Source organism: Amblyomma mixtum, chromosome 10 (assembly GCF_055824585.1).
Source record: "Amblyomma mixtum isolate Tamu chromosome 10, ASM5582458v1, whole genome shotgun sequence".
NCBI lineage: Eukaryota > Metazoa > Arthropoda > Arachnida > Ixodida > Ixodidae > Amblyomma > Amblyomma mixtum.
In genome coordinates, this window is record NC_143021.1 from 103141434 (window position 1) to 103150232 (window position 8799).

General features: G+C 52.0%; 1 pseudogene; it reads left to right on the forward strand.

Annotated features, from left to right (window-relative positions):
• The first annotated feature begins 287 nt into the window (after window positions 1–287).
• Window positions 288–6004, forward strand: LOC149326576 (uncharacterized; annotated as a pseudogene).
• The last annotated feature ends 2795 nt before the right edge of the window (window positions 6005–8799 follow it).

Below are 8799 nucleotides of genomic sequence, written 5' to 3' on the forward strand. Positions count from 1 at the left end.
GGCAGTCCGCTGTGGCGTGGCTTCCGCGGCAGCGCCTGCAAGCCGCTCCGCATCCGGCCGTGTCTTGGCCGAACACCTCGCAGCGAGCGCACCGCGGCGTTCGACACGCCGCGCCGATGTGGCCGTCCTGCCCACAGTGGGAACACACCGTCCGGACGCCTCGATAGTGAAACATGACGCGGGGGCCCTGGACGGTCAGGAAGTTCGGCACCGCCTGCTTCATCTCGATCCGGAACAGGCGCGTCCCGTTACCGACGTGACGACGGCCCTTGAAGACGGGAAGGGTGATGTCCAGCACCTTGCCGTAAGAGCTCTGTGCCGCCGCCAGCGCCGCGTCTCCCACGAACAGCGGCACACGAAAAGCCGTGACGTGGACCACGGCGGGACCCACGCAGGCTACTGTGACGGAAGTGCCGTTCAGGTTGAAGGCGCCTTCCACAAGCATCTTCTCCGCCGCCGCAGCCGAGGCCAAGGGGACGCAGATCTTCATGCCTCCATGGCGCTGGAGGCTTTCTAGCCCTTCCGGGCCGACAACCGACTCGATGCCGTCGACGAGGTCGTCAGCCGTCGCGTCGCAAGTAACTGTAAACTGGAAACAGTGCGCCTTTGGAGGCGGAGCACGGAACACCGGAGGGGCAGCAGGTACCGGGCCTCCCATGACGTCACGGGCGGCCAACTCGGCTGCTAATTGCACAAAGGTCCCGAAGATTGCGCGAGCACGGGCAAAGGCACGGCGCCTAGGCTGGGAGGCTGGTTACGGAACCTCCGGGTCGCAGTTGATCCGGGGCTTCGGAGCTTTCGGTTGTCGGAACTTCTCAGCAAGCCAGCGCCGAAATAAACTTCGCTGGGTCTGGACGAGCTTGGGCGTGGAAAGAGAAGTTTATTTTTTTTCGAAAGCAACAAAAATACGAAGCAAAACAGTTGAACCTAAACGTCTGATCATTGAAGCACATGCGCAGTGCCGGTACACTGAGCACGTCAGTACGGCAGTAATGAGGCCGACACTCGACCGCCGCGCAGGACGATGAAGTATCTCGACGATTCGCGCAAAAACTCAGCCTCGCTCATTGCCAGAGCGTCCACGCATGCTTGCTCAAAGAGGCGCGTGCGGAGGCGCTGCAACATTGGAAACATTGTTCGTTGCGGACGCCCATTTAAGGAAGCCACTCCATGCTGCCGCCACAAAACTAACATGCCGTCATACAACAGCATATTTTTAAACACTTCGGACGAACTAGTGCGCGCTTGCAGGCGGGTTACAAACATGCGCGGCAATAAAATCCAAAAGGTGCGCACCACTACACAGTCGAACATTGCGTGCTTTATGTTTCTAAGAGACCGCATTGCGGGCATCGTGCGGAGGGCGCCACGCCCCACGCCGCAAAGCGGTCTCTTGTGGGCAGGACCCGCCAGCCTCGCAACCAGCCGAAGTCCCTGACATCTGCAGGAAGCGCAGCTGAGGTCAGTTGGCGCCAGCGCGCCCGTCTCGTTTTCTGCAGTTGTTCGCGGGTCAACTCAGCGCCCGTTAGTGCTCAACACACCGTGGACGGCGGGGTTTCATCAACGTCCAGATCAGGCCCACTGGCAGTCAACGACGCATGTGTGCGACGCACGTTAACGAAATATTCCGGCGGCTGCTCGGCTACAGGGCCAACCACGTGTTGTGTAAAATGCACGTTACGCGCTGCACCCAGAAAGTATGCGAGGAGTGTTGTCCCGAGATATTGTGGGTTGCGTACAAGATCTCGTACTCCTCGCAAGGTGAGCACAATACACATGGTGCGGATGGAAGGTATACTGAACCCAACCCATGTACGATGGAAGGCGCATGAACAACCGTGACACAAGTTCGGTTTTCCCCGCCCAAACGAAACAGCCACGTGACGTGGTTAGCCTGCGAGCAAACGTAAGCAGCGGATTTCCGACGCGAGCGACAAAAAAACATGCGGCTAGGACGGTGTTCTTCGCTATATAGCTGCGCTCTGCTATTGAAAGGCGAAAAGTTGACGCCACCGAGATGCGTTTCTCAGCATTCGTGCCGAGGTTACTGCAGGTTTCGTGGGATACTTCTCCGCTGGCGAGGAACACTACTCCCAGGACTTTCACTCCCTGCACCCACTCCACCTCGCCCGCAAGGTTCGGTGTGAAGGTGCCAAACCTTAGCGCCTTGCTTTTTCTCCTGTTCAATAGGGCCCCGGATATCTTGCTGTACTCGTGAAACAGCCGCGAAAAAGCGGCATAGCTACCCTCGTCCTCGAGGAAAAGCGACACGTCGTCGGCGTAGGCCGAAACTTTAATTTGGCCCTGACCAGGCAGAGGGAAGCCGCGTATGGATGTGCTGTCGTTAATGCGCCGGATGAGTGGATCCAGGCATAACCCGAAGAACGTTGGGGAGAGGGCATCCTTGCCTTATGCCCCGGGTGACTGAGAAGGGAGCGCTCTGGTGGCCGTTTACGGAGAGACGAGCGTTCAGGTCCGTGTAAAGTAAGCGCAGCCTGTTGACGACTAGCGGTGGGAATCCGAAGGCTTTGAGGACGCCGAACAGATACGAGTCTTCCACCCGATCGAATGCTTTCGCCTGGTCGAGCGAAAGAAAGCACCCGGTGAAGCCCGTCCTGCTGGCAAATGTGAACAGGTCTCTTGTGGGTGCCACTGCAGCAAACACCGAGCGGTCAGGCAGGCTGCTGGTTTGAGACTGGTGAATTAGGTGAGGCAGAACCGTCCGCATTCTTTTGTTGATTAAAGATGCGACGATTTTGTAGTCTGGGTTTAAGAGACTTAAGGGCCGCCATGTTTGCGGGTCGGAAGGGTCACCGCCCGCTTTCGGAATGAGTATGATGCGGCATTCGCGGAAAGAGTTTGGCCGTAATCCATCCGCGAGGAAGCCGTCGACCATCCTCAGCAGCGCTCCTTGGATCTCGTAAAGAAACGTTGAATGAAAACATGTTGGAATGCCGTCTGGACCGGAGGCCGAGGCTGCATTCATACTTTGCAGGATGGCGTGCAGCTCTTGGCTTGTGGCCGGTACGCATAGGTTTTTATGCAGCTGTGCTGCTACACGTGCCAAGTTTCCAAAAAACCTTTCTAGAAGTTCGTTATAGCCTTCTTGAAGATGCAGCCAACTGCCCGTCGAGAACAGGTCCGAGAAGTGGCTTGCGAAGATCGTGCAGATGTCGGACGTGGTTCTGCTTTGTGTGCCGTCTGGGAGTGTCACGAATGGCACAGTAGCGGGAGCGAATTCCTCTGCCGTGCCTGCGCGTACGTGTCGCAGCAGAGCCGGGACTCATATAGGCCGCCCGAGCTGGTGTGCGCGACTAGCTGCCCTTGATAACTGGCAGAGTAACACGTGGTAGCGTGCTTTAAGTAGGCACAGGTAATCGCTCATGGCAAAGGTTAAGGGGGCTCCCCTTTGCATTATACGGATGCGCTTGAAGGTGCCATTCAGTGCATGCGTTACACGGCGTCTGCAGCCTTGACCGGCCGCCACCAGAGTTGCCTGCCAACGAGTCTTGAGTGTGTCCCATGAATCAGTTGCAACGAAGCTCTTGCACGATGCGGCCAACGCCGTACGCAGCGACGCCACGCTTTCGGGTCTGCCAGTAGGCTCGTGTCCTTACGCCACGTAACAGTACGTGGGGTGTACTCACCAAAGTCGAGCCTGACTGACAAGGGGTGGTGATCGGAAATCACCGGCGTGCCTGCAGGGAACGTGAGAACCTCGGAGCTGACGACAAAAGAAGCGAAGTCTGGTGGAAAATAGAATTTGTCTATCCGACTGGCTGACTGTGCTCGCTTCCACGTCGCTCCAAAGGCATCCCCGTGAAGCTGCACCCACGCATCAGACAAGTGGAACTGAGTCACGAGATCGCGGAGCGCGGGGGCACCCGAATAACGGCGGCCGGCGCTCGGGCGTGGAAATATAAGTTTATTTTTTCTAATGTGAACAAAAATACAAAGCAAAACTGCTGAAATCAAAGTTCTGATCTTTCAAGCACATGCGCAATGACGCAGCACTGGGCGTAGCATTAAGCGTGCTCGGCGGTCGTCGAACTACGATTGCGGAGCGCTCGCGGCATCGCTCAAGTTAAAGCCGGCAAGGAAACTTCCAGATAACAGGTCAAGATCATCTACAGTAGTCTGGAAAAACGTAGACACAGCTCTTTATGGTTGTGATCAATCGAGATTAGTCCGGTTGCTTCTCGCGTCAAGAACAAAAATGATGGAGGGCACTTCGTTGACCTAAAGTGCAGTGAGGCGAAAGCCTTAGGCGCCGTGTTGCTGCTTGTGCCACTGAAGTGCTGTTAAGCTTCGCCTCTAAAAGTGAAACGAGACAGCGTCTTGCAACGTTGCCAGGGAGTCCACAGAACGCCATCGCCCGTTCGGTTCTACGCCTTGCTAGTCGGTAAATTGGTTTTTGAGGAAAGGAAATGTACCTGTCGCGCTACCGCGGTGGACACTTGAACCTCGCCGTAACGGAAGGGAGGAAGATGGGAGTGAACTAAGACATCGTATTCACTAGACGTGCCTTTGTTCCTTCCAAGCCATCGAGCTGGCGTGGCGAGCCACTTTGCATAAGTGAAGACACTTGAAGCCACTTTGCATAAGTGTTATAAACAGTAGAGCTGTCAATGGTTTTCGAATAATGGGCCACGAGCTGAAGGTATTGGCTTATGCAGATGACCTTGCATTTTTTTGTACTGATAAGCAAAGCATCGATGAGGTTATTCGTTTAACGGAGGACTTTGGTTCGGTGTCAGGAAGTCGGATTAATCGCTCTAAGAGTTGCGGTCTTTAGTTTGGTAGCTGGGGTTCGACACCTGCCTAATATGCTGGTATAACATGGACATGCAGGCCACCAAAGTACATTGGCGTCCCTTTGAGGGCCTATAAGCATAGCGCACATTATAGGAAAGACCGCGTGTCAACTCTTCAGCGCTGTGCTCAAACGTTGTGCTCAAAACGCTGTGCCCCATGGCTTCTCAACTTTTGGCAGGGCGGCTGCCTGTAATCTCTTTCGCGCCACTGAAATATATTATGTACTGCAAATTATTCATTGCGCAATACTTCCTATCCAGGGTTTTCACAGGTTTTTCGCTACTTTTGTGTGGGATTCGTCTTTTGAATCCATGAGGCGTGATAACCTTTTTCGGCCTGTAAGCGCTGGCGGCCTTGGTCTAGTTCACCTCTATGTCCGACAGATAGTGTCACGTTTCATGTTTTTCCGTGACACTACACACCCAATAGTACGTTCATTCTTGCAAACAAATTTAGTTCATGTTTTAACCAACCTCATTGTGTCTTCCAATGCTTGTGACCGTCCGTGTTTGTGGGGCATAATGCAAGAGGTGTATTTGGCTGTCCGTTTCCTACTTGTTCGTTTTTCTCCTGAGTTACTTTTTTTAGTGTCGAGGAAAAAGTTGTATAAGGATTTGATTAGTATGCTCTTCCCTCTGCCAATGTACCGCTCTCTGTATTTTGGTTTACCGGGGCATGACGTACTCAAACGAGTACGTAAGATGCCAGTCTCGCCGTGTACAAAGACCTTTTTCTTTAAGTTACACACCGGTACGTTGCCCGCTAGAACATGGTTAGAGAAAAAGGGCATTTTTGTGTCTACCGCTAATTGCCGCCTTTGTGATGAACCAGAAACAATTGAGCAATGTTTCATCAGTTGCGAAGATGCAGTACTCTTCTGGTATATCCTGCAACGCACATTTAAAAAAAGAATTCATCTGACTCCACATTCTGTTCGCTATCTCACTGCGCTGCCATTTGTTGATGAACCCCTGGACATGTTCTTTCTGATTGGACTGCACAGCCTCTGGAAAACCCGCATGATGGACAGACACTGTGAACCTGTTGTGTCTACAAAGGATCACTTCAGTCGAATGGTTGTTCATCTAAGAGACGTGTATGCCCAGACTGAGTACGAACCGGAGTGGCACTCACTATTAGTGATGTGCTCTGCATTGCCCCTTTCCTAGTGCATGGTCTTTTCAATATGTATTGTTTAACACTTTTTTCATAATGGCTTGTATATAGTTCATGTACATGGAACATTACATCACTGTAATAAATACCATGTTGAAGGAAAAAAAAAGCTGGCGTGGCGGTGTGGTTAGCATGCCCGTCTCGCACTGCGGAGACCGGGGTTCGATTCCTAAACTGAACCAATTTCCTACTCGGTTTTATTTATCTATCTGGCCTGATTAGAAATGCTAATTAGGCTAATTCAGTGATTCGGCAATTAACTAACTCATTCCCACTTACTTGGAGCATCACTATACGATCCCTTTAATTGGTTGCATGGTTACTAGCCAAAGTACAATTGCCCCCGTTTGAAATTCGCGCTCTGTGACGTGTCACGACCGTTTCGACCAACTGAAAAGCGTGACATTTCTGTCGACAACTCCTGCTTACAACGATGAGGCATTAAAGGCTTCCGCCTTAAAATGATAACAACCCTTTCCTGCGGCCTTGAGCGGGAACGAACGGACACTTCAATGATACGTGGCAATATTATCACGTAGTGGTGGTTGCAGTCCGGCAAGCCTGAAAAAGATGAGAATTGCTTCCAAATCAACCTCTCTGTTTGGGCTGGCTTGCCCCCGCAAAGAACTGAATGACTCAACGGTGGTGTAGCAACAGGCATGCTCGGTGGTCGTCGAACAGAATACCCGCCGCTCTCATGCCTGCTCAATTTCAAACTGATACCGAACTTTCGAGAGCTAAGTTAAAAGGTACTAACACATTGGGGAACAACGTGTAATTTGTCTTGTGCCCCACCCCATTCTTATCCTTCTAGTTATTTTGCTTTCATGACCCGTATCAGCGGTGACTAAGTGGACATATTCCCTCACTATTTCCAGCCCCTCGCTGCCAAGTGCGAATTACTGTTCCTTTGCTAGACTGCCATTACTTTGGTTTTCTGCAAGTCATACTTTAGACCCTCCGCCCTCATCTGCCTGTCTAACTCATTGATCATGTTTTCAAGTTCATGTAGTGAGTGACTTAGCAAGACAATGACATCAGCGAATTGCAGATTTCTTAGTTATCCTCCATTCACTCTTATCCCCAACTTTTCCCAATTCAGACCTCAGAATACCTCCTGTAAACCGGAGAGAATAGAATTAGCGAGATCGCGTCTCCCTGCCGAACGCCATTCTTTATTGGATTTTTATTGTTTATTTATGGAGCATTATGGTAGCTGGTTTCAGATATCTGGAAATCTTCTAATATTTGCACATAACACTCTTTCTACACCCTGATTCCGCAGTGCCTCCAGGGCAGCTGAGCTTTCAACTGAGTCAAAGGCTCGCTCGTAATCAATGAATGCTATATTTAGGGGCTGGTTATATTCTTCTCTCTGATTGCCCTCCGCTATTTCTTTCCATTGCTAAACGGCTGCGCTCCTCTCTCCCTTAAGAACTGCACGATATACCAACAGCCGTACACCTTGGTGTCTCCCGCGTTTATGCTCAGATCCGGCGCCGTTTCCTTTGGCCAGGTCTGTGTTGTTTCGCCATGCATTACGTCACAGCGTATGCATATGTCAACACAGAACAAGGCTTCCCATATTGCCTGCTGGTATTCTAAAACCCACTGATGTGCAACTCAACATTTTCACCGTGTTGGCCTCGACATTCTCGGACCTTTTCCTATTTCCCTCTCCAGCAACAAGTGAATCGCTGTCGCAACGGACTATGCGACTCGGTACGCTGTCACACGTGCCTTGCCTACGAGCTGCGCTACAGATGTCGCGAACTTTATCTTGAAAAATGTCATTCTGCGCCATGGCGCTCATTGGCCACTACTCACCGATCGCGGCCGTACTTTTTGGTCCATACCCATCGACGACATCTTGCTTTCATGTTCCATGCAGAACAAACTCGCTCCAGCGTATCACTCACTAACCAGCGTATCACTCACTAGCTTACTGAGCGGCTTAACCGAGCTTTGACCGACATCTTAGGTATGTACGTCTCTCCCGACCACCATGGCTGAGACAGCGCTCCTTGCCTTACGTGACCTTCGCATAGAATTCTTCACGGCATGGCACCACGCGCTATTTCCCTTTCTATATTTTGTTTGGTAGGCACCCCACCTTGCCCTTGGACACTGTCATGCCACCTTCTCCAGTTTTCCCCGCAACCTTCGCCCGTGATGCGATCGATCAAGCCACCCAGGCGCGCCAAATAGCCCGCCATTGGGTCCAAGCATTTTATGAGTCCCAGAAGTCCGCCTAGGACCGTCGACACCATGAAGTCAACTGCGAACCTGGATCACTCCTCCTTCTGTGGTCGCCTTCGCGTCACGTTGGTATCTCCGAGAAACTTCTTTCCCAAACAGTGGCCCTCACCGTGTGGTGCGCAAAGTGACTGACGTCAACTATAAAGAAGCTGCCCATGCGTCCTCACCATCGTACTCTCGCCCTGTTGCCGGCATCATTAATGTCCGCCGCCTTAAACCCTACTACGCCGCTGACACTTGGGCCCTCAAACGCCGGGACGGCGGTTCTGCAGCCAGGGATATTGTAGCGGGCTGACGACGACGATGAAAAGCTGCACTATGCCACGAGTTGACGAGGGAAGAAAACGAAAAAGATCTCCGGCTCGGTCCACTCGGCCTGCTCGCAGCTATCGCGGCTGCTGCTATATGTCTCCCTGTAAATGCCTGCAAATATATTCTTCCGTGCTTCAATACTGTTCTGCAACGCCATCTCGGCAGCATAGAATGTCGTGTCCTTGGCGATAGACACACGCCGCGTACATTAGAAATAATCGGAAATTAGTAAGAAAA